This window comes from Lucilia sericata, unplaced genomic scaffold (genome assembly GCF_015586225.1).
Source record: "Lucilia sericata isolate MDLA Ls3-8-SP2 unplaced genomic scaffold, ASM1558622v1 Contig000382F_arrow, whole genome shotgun sequence".
In the NCBI taxonomy this organism is placed as follows: Eukaryota; Metazoa; Arthropoda; class Insecta; order Diptera; family Calliphoridae; genus Lucilia; species Lucilia sericata.
In genome coordinates, this window is record NW_023994401.1 from 173,087 (window position 1) to 191,259 (window position 18,173).

Below are 18,173 nucleotides of genomic sequence, written 5' to 3' on the forward strand. Positions count from 1 at the left end.
AAAAAAAAAAGTAATGAACCTAAATGTGTACTAAATATAAACAACAAATTTGTTAAATTTACTTTATTATATTATAAACAAATCATACAAAAATCTATACTTATATAGTAATATTATTAATTAGTATTTTTTTTAAATAATTTTAAATTTTTTTTAGTAATTACTTATAATATAAAAAAAAAACAAAACCCACAAAGCAACAAATTATTAAACTAAAATCATAAAAAAAGTAAAGTTTTTAAAAACATATGTATGTATTAAAACTCTGAGTTTAGGCTTAGCTTTATGATATATTATTAACAAAAACTATATATCATTATAAAAAAAACAAACAAATTATTATTATTATTACATGTATAACACAAACTTACCTCTTTGGAAAATTTTTCTACCAGTTTTACTTTTTAATTTATTTCTTTATTTAACACTCAGACACCAATTACTTGAAAAGGCTTTATGTGAAATTAATAATATCTTATAATTAATATTTTATTAATAGTTACGACTTAACAGAAAACTGAAATTTGTGTAAACAATTTTATTTTAACAGTTTAGACTTGGTTTAGATGGATTTAGTTTATTTGCTTAGTTTTAGCTTTTTTTTGTGGCAAAAATTAGCGTTCCGATTATAGGACAGTCTAGGCTTTAGTTCGGACACTAGTCTTTTGCTTAGGTTATGGAATAGTCTTTTGTTTGACTTTGGACTTGTCTATAGTTTAGACTATAGACTTGTCTATAGTGTCTATAATTTAGACAATCTATATGTCTATAGTTTAAACTATTGACTTGTCTATAATTTAGACAATTATAGACTTGTCTATAGTTTAGACTATAGACTTGTCTATAGTTTAGACTATAGACTTGTCTATAGTTTAGACTATAGACTTGTCTATAGTTTACACTATAGACTTGTCTATAGTTTACACTATAGACTTGTCTATAGTTCAGACTTGCTATAGTTTAGACTATAGACTTGTCTATAGTTCAGACTATAGACTTGTCTATAGTGTAGACTATAGACTTGCGTATAGTTTAGACTATAGACTTGTCTATAGATTAGACTATAGGCTTGTCTTTAGTTCAGCTATAGACTTGTCTATAGTTCAGCTATACACTTGCCTATAGTTTAGACTATAGACAAGTATATAGTTTAGACTATAGACTTGTCTATAGTTTAAACTATTGACTTGTCTATAATTTAGACAATTATAGACCTGTCTATGGTTTAGACTATAGACTTGTCTATAGTTTAGACTATATACTTGTCTATAGTTTAGACTATAGATTTGTCTATAGTTTAGACTACAGACTGTCTATAGTTTAGACTATACACTTGTCTATAGTTGAGACTATAGACCTGTCTATAGTTGAGACTACAGACCTGTCTATAGTTGAGACTATAGACCTGCCTATCGTTGAGACTATAGACCTGTCTATAGTTGAGACTATAGACCTGTCTATAGTTAAGACTATAGACCTGTCTATAGTTAAGACTATAGACTTGTTTATAGTTGAGACTATAGACTAGTGTATAGTTCAGAGTATAGACCTGTCTATAGTTGAGACTATAGACTTGTCTATAGTGGAGACTATATACCTGTCTATAGTTGAGACTATAGACTTGTGTATAGTTCAGACTATAGACTTGTGTATAGTTCAGACTATAGACTTGTGTATAGTTCAGACTATAGACTTGTGTATAGTTCAGACTATAGACTTGTCTATAGTGAAGGTTATAGACTTGTCTATAGTTTAGAATGTAGACTTGTCTATAGTTAAGACTATAGACGTGTCTATAGTTTAGACTATAGACGTGTGTATAGTTTAGACTATAGACTTGTCTATAGTTTAGGCTTTAGACTTATCTATAGTTTAGACTATAGACTTGTCTATAGGTTAGACTATAGACTTGACTATAGTTGAGACCATAGCTTTATCTATTGCTGAGACTATAGCTTTGTCTATAGTTTAGACTCTAGACTTGCCTATAGTTTAGACTATAGGCTTGTCTATAGTTCAGTATATGGACTAGTGTATAGTTCAGATTATAAACTTGTCTATAGTTTAGACTATAGACTTGTCTATAGTTCAGACTGTAGAGTTCATAGTTTAGACTATAGACTTGTCTATAGTTTAGACTATAGACTTGTCTATAGTCTAGACTAGAGACTTGCTATAGACTATAGACTTTATTCTTCAGATTATAGATGCCTTTTAAATTTGCTTTAACCAAGTCACAAATCCCAATACGATTTCAGTTATATATATTTTTTTATAATTGTGTAATTTTAGAAAATTACTCTTTATTTCAGGTCTAGACTTTTAATTCTTTGGGTATTGGTTATATGTTTAAGGTTCTTTTTAGAGGTAAAGGATAAGATGAAAAAATAAAGTAAATAACTTCAACAGATTGTAAATAAAAGTTAAAAACTTTTATATTTTGTTATAATTTTACAGCTATTTAAATATTTTTTTTTTATTGAAACCTTTATTTTCTAAATTCTAAATTAGAAGATAAAGGGATTAGTTTGTTAACATTTAATAAAACAGATTTTTCTGTAGATCTAAATTTTTTTTATATATTAAATTTTGATATTAAAATTTTTATAACTTTTTAAAATTTTTTAAAAAATTATGACAATTTTTAAAATTCCCTTAAGTATTTTTTCTATTTTTTTTTTAAATTAAGTGCCATTCTTTCAAAAAAATTTTTTTTTTAATTATCTTAACTTTAAGAGTTTTTTCTAAAAAAAAAATTAATAAGAATTTTTCTTTATTATTTTTTTTTTTTAATTTTTAAATGTGATGTTTACAAAAATATATATATTAAAAAAAAAAAAAAACAAAAATTAATCAAAAACTAAAACTAAAAATTCAAAACAAAATAATCAACATAGTAAAACAAAAAAACAACTACATACTGATATTGCTAATTAAAACCTAGAAATGCAAAACTAAATACTTTGAAACGAAACAAAAACAAAACTTACAAATTTTATAAAAATCTACTTACATACATAGTAAATAATAAATAATAATAAAAACCACAAATAATTAAAGTAGTATAAATTATTAAAACTAACCACCCAATATAAAACACTAAACTAAGTATCTTAAACAAACAAACAAACATGTAGTAGGGACTATAAAACATAATTAAACTACAAAACTTAAAACATTTTATAAAAAAAAAATTAATTAATTAAATAATTTGCATAAAACCAAACCTAAAGACTTTTTCAATTCAATTTATATTTATAATTTAAACATAATTAGACAAAACTTTTAAATATTTAACTAATTCTATTAAATTAAACAATTAATTAAAAAACAAAAATAACTCAAAACACATAAAACAAACAACCAACCAACAAACAGCCTTTCAAACTAAATAGTAAAATACTACTTTTATATTAAAAAAAAAAAACATTACTAAATAGCAGAATGTTTAAATAAAATTTTAGTTTTATTTTTTTTTTTTTCAAAATAATTAAAACTAATATTTTATGTATTTGAAATTTATATAGCTTCCTTTTTGTAAAACTGTTACTATATACTTATTATATCTAACTATATTTTTTATAATAATATTTGTTTTTTTTGCTTTTGTTTTAAGTTTCCATTATTATTAATATATATATTTTTTTTTATTAATTTTAAATAATTTTCTTATAATTTTTAGTTCAAATTTTACTAATATTTTTAAAACTCTAGAGGTGAGTCAAAGGGGTTTGATTTGAGTCGTAGTTTTTGTTGAAGTATGAGCTATAGTTTGGTCTATAGTCTGGATTAGAGTTTATTTTAAAGTCTGGACTATGATTTAGACTAAAACATGGAGTCCAGTCAAGTCTGGATTATAGTTTAGACTTTAGTCTGGACTAAAAGTTAGTCTATAATCTGTATTGCAGTTTAGTCTTGACTATAGTATAGTTTATAGTCTGGATTATAGTCTGGGCTATTGTTTAGTCTATAGTCTGGTCTATAGTTTAGTCTATAGTATGGTCTATAGATTGGTCAACAGTCTGGACTATAGTTTAGTCTAAATGTTAGTCTCTAATCTGTACTACAATTCAGTCTATAAACTGGGCTATAGTTTAGTCTATAGTCTAGACTATTGTTAAGTCTTAACTCTATAGTCTAGAATATAGCTTAGTTTGTAATCTGGACTATATTTAAATCTAGTTTAGTCTATAGTCTAGACTATAGTTAAGTCTATAGTCTAGACTATAGTTAAGTCTTAACTCTATAGTCTAGAATATAGCTTAGTTTGTAGTCTGGGCTATATTTAAATCTATAGTCTGGAATATATTTAAGTCTATAGTTTGGACTATAGTTAAGTCTATAGTCTGGACTATAGTTTAGTCCATAGTTTGGACTATAGTTTAGTCTATAATCTGGACTATAGTTTAGTCTATAGTCTGGACTATATTATAGTCTATAGTCTGGACTATATTATAGTCTATGGTCTGGATTATATTATAGTCTATAGTCTGGACTATATTTCAGTCTATAGTCTAGACTACTGTTTAGTCTATAGTCTGGACTATAGTTTAGTCTAAAGGTTAGTCTATAATTTGTACTACAGTTTAGTCTATAGACCGGCCTATAGGTTAGTTTATAGTCTAGACTATCGTTAAGTCTGTAGTCTAGTCTATAGCTTAGTTTGTAGTCTGGACTATAGTTTAGTCTATAGTCTGGACTACAGTTAAGTCTATAGTCTGGACAATGTTTTGGTCTATAGTCTGGACTATAGTTTAGTCTACAGTCTGGACTACAGTTTAGTCTATAGTCTGGACTATAGTTTAGTCTATAATCTAAACTATAGCTTAGTTTGTAGTCTGGACTATAGTTTAGTCTATAGTCTGGACTAAAGTTTAGTTTATAGTCTGGACTATAGTTTAGTCTATAGTCTGGACTACAGTTTAGTCTATAGTCTGGACTATAGCTTAGTCTATAGTCTGGACTATAGTTGAGTCTATTGTCTGGACTATAGTTTAGTCTATAATCTAAACTATAGCTTAGTTTGTAGTCTGGATTATAGTTTAGTCTATAGTCTGGACTGTTATAGTTATAGTTAGTCTGGAGTATAGTTTAAACTAAAGTCTGGACTATTGTTAAGTCTATAGTGTGGACTACAGTTTAGTCTATAGTCTGGACTATAAGTTAGTCTATTGTTTGGAATATTGTTCCAACTATAGTTTAAACTAAAGTCTGGACTATGGTTTAAACTAAAGTTTTGACTATATAGTCTGGATTTAAGTTCAAAATCTGGAGTTATGTCCAAAGTCTGAACTATAATTCCGTCTATGGTCTGAACTGTAGCTTCATGTAATGTTTGGACTATAGAATCTTCTATTGCATAGACAATACTTATACTTAGACTTACCTTTAGTCCTGTAGCCTCACTCCTTGTATTTCTTATACTGATTTTTTATAAATAACAATTAAACGAAAATCGATATATAAAAAAATGTAAAACATAGTGATATAAATAAGACAAAAAAATAAATTTAAAAAAATATATGTAAAAAAAAACTTTTTTTTTTTTTTGAAAAAAAAAAACAATTTTAAAAATATGTGATCTTAAAGTTTATTATTAAAAATAATTAAAAATACAAAACACAAACAATAAGCCAAATTGAAAGAAGAAAAACAATTAATACAAACAAATAACACTTTTCGAGTAAAAAAACAAATCAAATTTAAAACATAAAATCAATTATTCAAAAAATATTATTGAAAAGAAAAAAAAAACAAGAAAATATAACACTAATAAAAATATAAAAAAATAATATTGATGTGTAGTAGTAAATAAGTTTAAAAATTACAACAAAAAATAAAAAGGTAAATCACATTAAACAAAATACTTTAAAAGTCAAAGGTCAAGTTATAAATTTTTAAATGAAATTTAAATAAAATTTGGAAAATGAATTAAATTACTAATTTTCAATTAAAAATTTAAATTTTAAAAACTTTCTTAACAACAAAACTTCACTACTCAATATTTTCTAACTGACCTTTGACCAGTTTTGTGTTTTAACCTATAACCTTTCTTTAAAAATACATATAAAAAAAAAACTAAATTGAAACTATATTGAGACCATTATTATAGAAATTTGGCTTAAACAAATTAATAAATATTTATATATATTATATAATTAAATTAACAATTTAAACAATAAACAAATATGTTTTGTTGTTAGTTGTATGTACTTGAAACACTTTTAACAAAAAAAAAAACAAAATAATTACAAACAAAAACCAACCTTACTATTTTTGTATTTTAGTTGATAAAAAAAAAACAAACAAATAAACAACATTTAATAAAAAAACAAAAAAAAACAAATTAAAAAAAAAAAACAAAAACATTAAAAAAATCATCACCATAAAGTAAATAAATAAAAAAAACATAAAATAACACAAAAACCGCGCAAAAACACCAAAAAAAAAAAAAAATATCAAGTGTTTTTATTCAAAAAAGTGGGTATTTATTTTAAGAAATGTATGGATTACTAATTTCCCAAATTATGGTTTACATCATAGTCCAGACAATAGATAATCCTGATTATAGATTAGACTGTAGTGCGGTATTTTGCCCAGATGGTAGTGTGTACCATAGTCTTGCCATAGATAGACTACAGCCTAGACTATAGTGTGGACTCTCTTCCTAGACTACAGACCAGACTATAGACTAAACTGTAGTCAAGATCATAGACCGGGCTATAATCCTGACTATAGACTAGACCAGACTATCGATAGAATTCATTATAGTCCAGACTATAGTCTTGAATATGGAGCCTATTGGCTACATTATAACCCTGACTATATATCAGACTATAGACTAGACTATAGTCCAGAAAGTGAACTAGACAGTAATACAAACTTTAGTTCGAAAAATAGTCCATAATATAGACTAGACTATAGTCCAGATAAGACTAGACTATAGTACAGACTATAGACTAGACTATAGTCCAGATTATAGCTAATACCGTAGTCAAGGCTATAGCCCAGATTATAGACTAGACTATAGTGTAGACTATAGACTAGATAATAATCCAGCCTACAGTTCAGACTATAGACTAGTCCACACAATAGACTATTCTTTAGTCCAGACAATAGACTAGGCTATAGTCCAGACTATAGACTAGGCTGTAATCCAGACTTTAGACTTGGCTATAGTTCAGACTATAGACTAGGCTGTAGTCCATGCTATAGACTAGGCTATAATCCAGACTTTAGACTAATCTATAGTTCAGACTATAGACTAGGCTGTAATCCAGACTATAGACTAGGCTATAGAATAGGCTATAGTCTAGAGTATATAATAGGCTATAGTCCAGACTATAGAATAGGCTATAGTCCAGACTATAGACTATACTATAGTCCAGACTATAGACTATACTATAGTCCAGACTATAGACTATACTATAGTCCAGACTATAGACTAGGCTATAGTCCAGACTATAGACTAGGCTATAGTCCAGACTATAGACTAGGCTATAGTCCAGACTATAGACTAGACTACAGTCCAGACTATAGACTAGGCTATAGTCCACACTATAGACTAGGCTATAGTCCACACTATAGACTAGGCTATAGTCCAGACTATAGACTAGGCTATAGTCCAGACTATAGACTAGGCTATAGTCCAGACTATAGACTATGCTATAGTCCAGACTATAGACTAGGCTATAGTCCAGACTATAGACTAGGCTATAGTCCAGACTATAGACTAGGCTATAGTCCAGACTATAGACTAGGCTATAGTCCAGACTATAGACTAGGCTATAGTCCAGACTATAGACGAGGCTATAGTCCAGACTATAGACTAGGCTATAGTCCAGACTATAGACTAGGCTATAGTCCAGACTATAGACTAGGCTATAGTCCAGACTATAGACTAGGCTATAGTCCAGACTATAGACTAGGCTATAGTCCAGACTATAGACTAGGCTATAGTCCAGACTATAGACTAGGCTATAGTCCAGACTATAGACTAGGCTATAGTCCAGACTATAGACTAGGCTATAGTCCAGACTATAGACTAGGCTATAGTCCAGACTATAGACTAGGCTATAGTCCAGACTATAGACTAGGCTATAGTCCAGACTATAGACTAGGCTATAGTCCAGACTATAGACTAGGCTATAGTCCAGACTATAGACTAGGCTATAGTCCAGACTATAGACTAGGCTATAGTCCAGACTATAGACTAGGCTATAGTCCAGAATATAGACTAGGCTATAGTCCAGACTATAGACTAGGTTATAGTCCAGACTATAGACTAGGTTATAGTCCAGACTATAGACTAGGTTATAGTCCAGACTATAGAATAGGCTATAGTCCAGACTATAGAATAGGCTACAGTGCAGACTATAGAATAGGCTACAGTGCAGACTATAGACTAGACTATAGTCCAGACTATAGACTAGGCTATAGTCCAGACTATAGACTAGGCTATAGTCCAGACTATAGACTAGGCTATAGTCCAGACTATAGACTAGGCTATAGTCCAGAATATAGACTAGGCTATAGTCCAGAATATAGACTAGGCTATAGTCCAGACTATAGACTAGGTTATAGTCCAGACTATAGACTAGGCTATAGTCCAGACTATAGACTAGGCTATAGTCCAGACTATAGACTAGGCTATAGTCCAGACTATAGACTAGGCTATAGTCCAGACTATAGACTAGGCTATAGTCCAGACTATAGACTAGGCTATAGTCCAGACTATAGACTAGGCTATAGTCCAGACTATAGACTAGGCTATAGTCCAGACTATAGACTAGGCTATAGTCCAGACTATAGACTAGGCTATAGTCCAGAATATAGACTAGGCTATAGTCCAGACTATAGACTAGGTTATAGTCCAGACTATAGACTAGGCTATAGTCCAGACTATAGACTAGGCTATAGTCCAGACTATAGACTAGGCTATAGTCCAGACTATAGACTAGGCTATAGTCCAGACTATAGACTAGGCTATAGTCCAGACTATAGACTAGGCTATAGTCCAGACTATAGACTAGGCTATAGTCCAGACTATAGACTAGGCTATAGTCCAGACTATAGACTAGGCTATAGTCCAGACTATAGACTAGGCTATAGTCCAGACTATAGACTAGGCTATAGTCCAGACTATAGACTAGGCTATAGTCCAGAATATAGAATAGGCTATAGTCCAGACTATAGACTAGGTTATAGTCCAGACTATAGACTAGGTTATAGTCCAGACTATAGAATAGGCTATAGTTCAGACTATAGAATAGGCTACAGTGCAGACTATAGACTAGACTATAGTAGAGGCAATGTACTACACTATAGTTCAGACTACAGATTGAATTATAATTTACACTATAGATAATACCGAGCATTATGTAACGGTATTTACGATTTTAACATTTTTTTCATGTTCCGTTTCCACAAAGAAAAAGCTTTAAATATTAAAGTTATCCACACGAACGTTATTAAGTTTATTTTAACTTAATAACGCTATTTTTGTGCGATATAAAGCTTTATTCATTTAAAAAGCTTGCACACAAAATAACTTCAATTCCAATACATTCCCTCATAGCAGTAAATATGACGACGTTAACATTGGGTGTAAATGAGAGAGCGTAAAGTAAAGGTAGTTAGGTGCGATTTAGTAACAGGCGTGTTAAGTTGTGGATGATTACTAGTGGCGCGTGCACGTACGTTCGTTCGGTCGGTCTTTTTTTGAGACGCGTTTGTCATTTTGTGTTTGAATACAAAACATGACTAAAACTTACGTAGGCTTTTTTCTTATTGTTGTTGTTAATGTTAAGTTGTCAAAAGAGTGAAGTTTGAAGTAAATAAATGAAGTTTGTAATCAAAGAAAGAAAAAGGTAACAAAATATTGAAAAGAATGTAAAAATATTATAAAAAAAAGTATTAAAAATTTGTTAGTAGCGCAGCGCGTGTGTAGCCAGCCATATTTAAAGTTTGTTTAAAAAAATATATAAATAATTAAGCTTACAACAAGATAAATTAAATTTGTGTTTTAGAAAGTTCTGTTTTTTAAGAAAATAAGTGTTAAGTGTAAAATAATGATAAATACAAAAAGTAAAATAAAATATTTTGCAATTTGTTACAATTGAGTGAATTTTTTCAAAACTTGCATGATTTCATTTTAAAGAAATGAAGAAAAATATTGGTTGAGTGGTTAAACAACAACAAAAAAAGAAGAGGCTTCTTTAGACTGGAATTACATTAAAGTTAAAAAAGTGCATAAATTAACAAGTTTGGTAAAAAAATGTATGTATTGAGGGGGGCCTGATAAAATTTTCCTGGTTTTGTAAAAAAATTTATCTATATACACGAAAAATTACAACAACGCGGCTTTTAAAACTCACCTATACTTGGCAACTTATAAAAAGTATAAAAATAGAAAACAAAAACAACAAGATAAAAAATAACTTGGCTTTAATAAAAAAAATACGTATAAAAGAGTAAGAAAAGCAAAAAAAATAAAAAATAAGCAAGAAGCTTCTGCTCCTCTTAATACAACCCAGAGTTTAAAATACCTAAAGTTCTGTTGTAGTATTACTCAGAGATTAAATATTTTTACACAAAAAAAATTCCCACACACCTTTTTTTCCCAACACTCAAATACAAACAAACATGCTCTAAAATTGTGTTTACTAAAACCCGGTTTAAAATTATTTAACATAAACAATTGTTTTAAATACGAAAAAAAATTAACAAAGTGAGAAATTCAGAGAGTTTATAAAATGAGTGTGTAAGCTTTATACAAACAAACCAAAAGCTTATTGCTTGGAAACGAGTGATAAAAATGAAACATATCTAGCGGTTTGTTATGACAGCAACAGGTGGTAGTGAAACATTACTAATACTGCAATAAAGAAAAATCATCAACAAAACTACGCTCTCCACATACACAGTCATTTGCAACTTAAGTAAATATTGTTGCTCTTTTTGCATGATCATCAGCTAAGTGGGATTCGGATTCATCTTTGAGATTATTTGGAAAAATATTACAGGTAAGTTTTGTTAAATTTTACATTTTTAAATTAAAATTTATTAAATAATTATAAGCAATTAAAAGTTTAATAGTCTATAGTCTGGTTTATAGTATAGTCTATAGCCTGGACTGTAGTTTAGTTCCCAGTTTGGACTATAGATTTGTCTATAACCTTTCGCTGGTCTAGTACATAGTGTAGTTTGTAGTCTGAACTATAGTGTAGTCTATTGTCTTGTCTTTAACCTAGTCTATAGTCTGGACTATAGTCTAGTCTATAGTCTGGACTAAAGTCTGGTCTATAGTCTGGTCTATAATCTTATCTATAGTCTGGTCTATACTCTGGGTCTATAGTCAAGTCTTTAATCTAGTTTATAGTCTGGACTATAGTCTAGTCTATAGTCTGTACTATAGTCTAGTCTATACTCTGGTCTAGTTCTGTTCTAGTCTCTAACTTAGTCTATAGTCTGGACTATAGTCTAGTGTATAGTCTGGACTATAGTCTAGTCTATAGTCTGGACTATAGTCTAGTCTATAGTCTGGACTATAGTCTAGTCTATAGTCTAGACTATAGTCTAGTCTATAGTCTGGACTATAGCATGGACTATAGTCTAGACTATAGTCTGGTCTATAGTCTGGACTATAGTCTGGACTATAGTCTGGACTATAGTGTAGTCTATAGTCTGGACTATAATCTAGTCTATTGTCTGGATTATAGTCTATAGTCTGGACTATAATCTATTCTATTGTCTGGATTATAGTCTATAGTCTGGACTATAATCTAGTCTATAGTCTGGTCTATAGCCTGGACTAAAGTCTGGTCTATATTCTGGACTAAAGTTTGGGTATAGTCTGGTCTATATTTTGGACTATAGTCTGGACTGTAGTCTGGTGTATTTTCAATAAATTTCTTTTTTATATGACGTTCTCAGTTAATTTCCTTTTTATAGGAAATTTTCGATAAATTTCCTTTTTATGAAAAACATTTTATAAATTTCCTTTTTATAGAAAATTTTCGATAAATTTCCTTTTATAGGAATTTTTCGATACATTTTTTTTTATAAATTTGCGATAAATATCCTTTTTATAGGAAATTTGCGATAAATTTCCTTTTTATAGGAAATTTGTGATAAATTTCCTTTTTATAGGAAATTTGTAATAAATTTCCTTTTTATAGGAAATTTTTAATAAATTTCCTTTTGATAGGAATTTTTCGATAGATTTTCTTTTTATAGGACATTTTCGATAAATTTCCTTTTTATAGGACATTTTCGATAAATTTCCTTTTTATAGGACATTTTCGATAAATTTCCTTTTTATAGGACATTTTCGATAAATTTCCTTTTTATAGGACATTTTCGATAAATTTCCTTTTTATAGGAATTTCTCGATAAATTCCCTTTTTATAGGAATTTCTCGATAAATTTCCTTTTTATAGGAAATTTTCGATAAATTTTCTTTTTATAGGAAATTTTCGATAAATTTTCTTTTTATAGGAAATTTTCGATAAATTTTCTTTTTATAGGAAAATTTTGATTAATTTTCTTTTTATAGGAAATTTTCGATAAATTTTCTTTTTATAGGAAATTTTCGATAAATTTAATTTTTATAGGAAATTTTCGATAAATTTAATTTTTATAGGAAATTTTCGATAAATTTTCTTTTTATAGAACATTTTCGATAAATTTCCTCTATATAGTCTGAGCTATGATCTAGTCTATAATCTGTATTGTTGCCTATTCTAGTCTATTATCGGGACTAGAGATTAGTCCATATTCTGGACTGTAGCATATTTTATTGTATGGGGCAAAGTCTTGTCTAAAATTGGACTATAGTCTAGTCTATAGAGTGGTCTGTTTCCTTGTCCAAAGTCTGGCCTATAATCATATCTGTTTACACACTAATATATTGTCTAGAAATCTTAAATTTTGCATAAAATTTATAAAATTTTTTACCACTGTTCTCTGTTTAATTATTTTTATTTTTTAATAACTAAATTAAAAAACATTATTATATTTTTTATAGCTTCTCTAGAAAACAGAAAATTCTCTAATCCCAAAATTTAAAAAAAAAACTGGTTTTATATCACTTTTTTTCCTTTTCCTTTAATACTTTATTCGCAGTCATTTTTACTTATTTTAAGTAACTGTCAAATTTTGACAGTTTTAACGGTATTTATTACTCAATAAGTACATAAAAATAACAAACAAACAAATCGATAAAGAAGAAAAACACTTGTTTTCTTTTTAACAGTTTTTTTCTATGAAAGAATGTGTGTATGTTTCTTTTTTAAAGGGTATTGGTTGTTTGCTTGGGTGTATGCGTGTAAAAATTTTTAATTATCTTAAAAATGCAAAACGCGTTAATAGAATGCTAACAAATTAAAATTCGAATACATATATTGGTAAACAAAACAAATCTAGAAAAGTAACAACAACAACAATTTGTTAAGAAGCATTTTAAAAGAAGAAGAAATAAAAATATAAAAAACGAGTTTAGTTAGGAATTTTAACGTTTATTTTTGGAGCTAAAAATAAATCATTTTAAAAAGTAAACAAAAATTTGCTAGTTCAGACTGTTGACTATAGATTAGACTTTAATCTGGCAAAAGATTATAGTCCAGGCTACAGACTAGGTTATAGTCCAGACTATAGACTAGACTATAGTCCAGACTATAGACTAGACTATAGTCCAGACTATAGACTAGACTATAGGCTAGACTATAGTCCAGACTATAGACTAGATTATAGTCTAGACTATGGACTAGACTATAGTCCAGACTATAGACTCGACTATAGTCCACACTATAGACTAGACTATAGTCCACACTATAGACTAGACTATAGTCCAGACTATAGACTAGACTATAGTCCACACTATAGACTAGACTATAGTCCACACTATAGACTAGACTATAGTCCAGACTATAGACTAGACTATAGTCCAGACTATAGACTAGACTATAGTCCAGACTATAGACTAGACTATAGTCCAGACTATAGACTAGACTATAGTCCAGACTATAGACTAGACTATAGTCCAGACTATAGACTAGACTATAGTCCAGACTATAGACTAGACTATAGTCCAGACTATAGACTAGACTATAGTCCAGACTATAGACTAGACTATAGTCCAGACTATAGACTAGACTATAGTCCATATTAAAGACTAGACTATAGTCCAGACTATAGACTAAACTATAGTCCAGTCTATGTACTATGCTATAGAATAGACTATAGTCCAGACTATGGACTAGACTATAGTCCAGACTATAGACTAGACTATAGTCTGGACTATGGATTAGACTATAGACTAGACTATGGACTAGACTATAGACTAGACTATAGACTGGACTATAGTCCAGGCTACAGACTAGACTATAGTCCAGACGACAGACTAGACTATAGTCCAGACTATAAACTAGACTCTAGTCCAGATTGTAGACTAGACTCTAGACTATATGCTAGACTATAGCCTGACTAGACTCTAGTCAAGACTGTAGACTAGTCTGGACTATCAACTGGATTATAGTCCAGACTATGGATAGGACTATAGTCCAGGCTATAGAATAGACTATAGTCCAGACTATAGACTAGAATATAGTCCAGACTATAGACTAGACTATAGTACAGACTATAGACTGGACTATAGTCCAGGCTATAGACTAGACTATAGTCTAGACTATTGACTATAGTCCAGACTATTGACTATAGTCCAGACTATATACTAGACTAAAGTCGAGACTGCAGACTGGACTCTAGTCCAGCCTGTAGACTAGACTATAGAATAGAATATAGTCCAGACTAGAGTCGACTATAGCCCAGACTATAGACAACGCTTTAATCCAGACTGTATACACTATATATACATATAGTTTAGTTTGTAGACTGGATTATATTCTAGTCTATAGACTAGGTAGAACTTTTTCTCACCGTGTATTTCCTTCTAGATTTTATGTCATCATACTTGTTTTCTATGACTACTACGTTTTTTATTATTATTTTTTTAATTATTCTAATTTATTTTCTTTTTATTTAATTTAACTTAACAATACGTGAAAATTTTGTTTAAACAATTTCTCAACAGCAGCAGCTAAGGGGAAGGGCAGTAGACTAAGTTCTGTGCAAAAAAAAGTAAAATGAAAAAAATAATAATGGGATGGGAACTTTTAGAAAATTATTTGTGTTGTTTTGAATGTTTGCCTAGAAATAGTAATTAAGATTTTTTTCAGTTTAATTAGATTGTTTTTCCAGAACAGAAAATAAAAATATAATAAAAACAATGATATCTAATACAAGATATCACAACAAATTAGAGACGTTTTTGTTTTAGTTAATTATAAGTTTTTTAAAAAATTTTGTTTAAATAAACTAAAACAGGAAGAAATTGTAAAATTAATACACACCTTTAACTTTAAGTAAAAAAAGATATGACCTCATACCAGTATAACAATTTTATTTATATTATCAATATCTATTTCTAATTTTATTGCCCTTTTTTTAAGGAGAAATTAATAGAATTATAAACAAAAAAGGGATATGAAATTTATTTTGGTAAAAAGGGATATTTTACGTATTTAATTTTTATTTGGCTTCCAATTCTATTTAAAAGCAAAATATGCCAATTTTTTTTTTGTTAACTTTATCAAAAATATAACAAACGGAAATAAAAAACTCCCAAAAATACTTGTTCGCCTTATAACCTTGACCAATCCTATATTTTTGGTGGTATGTAAGTTAAATGCCTGGTATTTTTAAACCACCTTCTATTTTTGGCACTTTCCCCATTGTCATATCGTTTTTGCCTGCCTTTCGAAAACACACGCAATGGGTTGACTGACTGGAACACACACACACCAAACACAATAGTTTTTTTTTCAAGTCATTTGAAAATTTCCAACAAAACAGCAAATTTTTTGGGTTTGTACAGTTGACTAAATGTCAAATGTGTTCATATAGTATGTTCTCCATATAATTTTCAAAACTCTATCATAAAAGATTAGATTTAAATTTTTGAAAATTTAATGAAGCATTAACTAAACTTTATTGTTTAATTAAGGGAAAATCTTATTTATAAAGCAATTTTTATGAGGGAGATTAATTTATTTCAATTGGGGAGGTTTATTTGCAACGAGAAGTTAATCTGCTGTTAAGAGTAGGACTTTGCTATATTTTAGACTAAAAACTAGAGTGGTGGCCAGAACACTGAAAAGTCCACTAAAGTTGAGACTATAGACCACACTATGTAGAGTGTACTCCAGACTATAGACTACGCTATGGTCCAGACTATAGACTACACCATAGTTCAGACTATAGACTACACTATAGTCCAGACTTTAGACTACACTATAGTCCAGACTATAGACTACAGTATAGTCCAGACTATAAACTACAGTATAGTCCAGACTATAGACTACAGTATAGTCCAGACTATAGACTACACTATAATCCAGACTATAGACTACACTATAATCCAGACTATAGACTACACTATAGTCTAGACTATAGACTACACTATAGTCTAGACTATAGACTACACTATAGTCTAGACTATAGACTACACTATAGTCTAGACTATAGACTACACTATAGTCTAGACTATAGACTACACTATAGTCCACACTATAGACTACACTACAGTCCAGACTGTAGACTACACTATAGTCCAGACTATAGAAAACAGTATAGTCCAGATTAAAGACTACATTATAGTCCAAACCACACTATAGACTAGTTAGTTAGTCAGTTAGTTAGTTAGTTAGTTAGTTAGTTAGTTAGTTAGTAGTTAGTTAGTTAGTTAGTTAGTTAGTTAGTTAGTTAGTTAGTTAGTTAGTTAGTTAGTTAGTTAGTTAGTTAGTTAGTTAGTTAGTTAGTTAGTTAGTTAGTTAGTTAGTTAGTTAGTTAGTTAGTTAGTTAGTTAGTTAGTTAGTTAGTTAGTTAGTTAGTTAGTTAGTTAGTAGTTAGTTAGTTAGTAGTTAGTTAGTTAGTTAGTTAGTAGTTAGTTAGTTAGTTAGTTAGTTAGTTAGTTAGTTAGTTAGTTAGTTAGTTAGTTAGTTAGTTAGTTAGTTAGTTAGTTAGTTAGTTAGTTAGTTAGTTAGTTAGTTAGTTAGTTAGTTAGTTAGTTAGTTAGTTAGTTAGTTAGTTAGTTAGTTAGTTAGTTAGTTAGTTAGTTAGTTAGTTAGTTAGTTAGTTAGTTAGTTAGTTAGTTAGTTAGTTAGTTAGTTAGTAGTTGGTTAGTTCGTAGATGTCTAAGGAGGTGGATGTATGATACATAGTCCTGGACCTATATCAAACTTGTTGTTCGCATTTTTACTGTTGCCTCTGTTGGGCATCGAACACACTGCTCTGATATTATAAATGGTAGAAAACTTCGCTTTCTTCACAGTCCAACGTCTACCGTCAAGCAGCTAATAGCGGTTGCTACATAAGTCCGTAATAGTGAGTTCCTTCGAATAGTCAGGGGCATCAGGGGTATATCGTTTAGACCCTAATGAAAAAAGTAAGCGATTGTGAGTATAATTGCTTCTCTCAAAGAAATGTGTAATGTGCTTGGTTGGCATGGCAAATTCTAGGGATTTTTATACGCATTAGAAGCTCTTCAAACAAATGTTTGAGTTTTAAATACCAAAGCCTACACCTTGTTTCCACGTGTTGTAAAGAAGTTCCAAGGGAAAGAAAAGGGAATAGCTATATAAAATAAAATTGTTTTTTTTCTTAAATTTATTTCCATTTTAACTAAAGGATTTTTACCCAAAATTTCTTTATAAATGTGCTTTTGTTGTAAGGTTTTGTAAATGAAATATATTAAGCTTTAACCCCAAAAAAATTACATTGTAAAAATACCTTTAAAAGCTGCTTGGTTACCGGGAAAAATATAAAAATAAAACTTATATTTTGCATAGCTACTCCTTGCCATAGTTACACTTGAAAAACCACGTTCATTTATTTAAACATTGTTGGGTTTTTCTAAAGTTTTTTGTTAGAATTTATTTTAAAATGTGGTAACATCTTAAATAAAGTACTAAATTAAAAAAAAGATACCAACAGCTTTTGTGTTAGATGAATAGCGAAGAAGAAGAGTTTTTGAACTTTGAAGTGGCCTCCATCCGCACACACAGCATGAGTAGGGTGTAAGAGTTACAATATAAAATCTTGTTAGATTTTTCTTT

The 18,173-nt window shown here is 29.3% G+C and overlaps 1 protein-coding gene across 1 annotated transcript in view; it reads left to right on the forward strand.

Annotated features, from left to right (window-relative positions):
* Window positions 1–9,311: 9,311 nt before the first annotated feature.
* The window catches only part of LOC119604314, a 55,208-nt gene continuing 46,346 nt past the window's right edge, over window positions 9,312–18,173 (forward strand). Inside the window, exon 1 of the mRNA XM_037956871.1 lies at window positions 9,312–11,024. The gene's annotated coding sequence lies outside the window, so the exon portion shown is untranslated. The remainder of the gene's footprint in view (window positions 11,025–18,173) is intronic.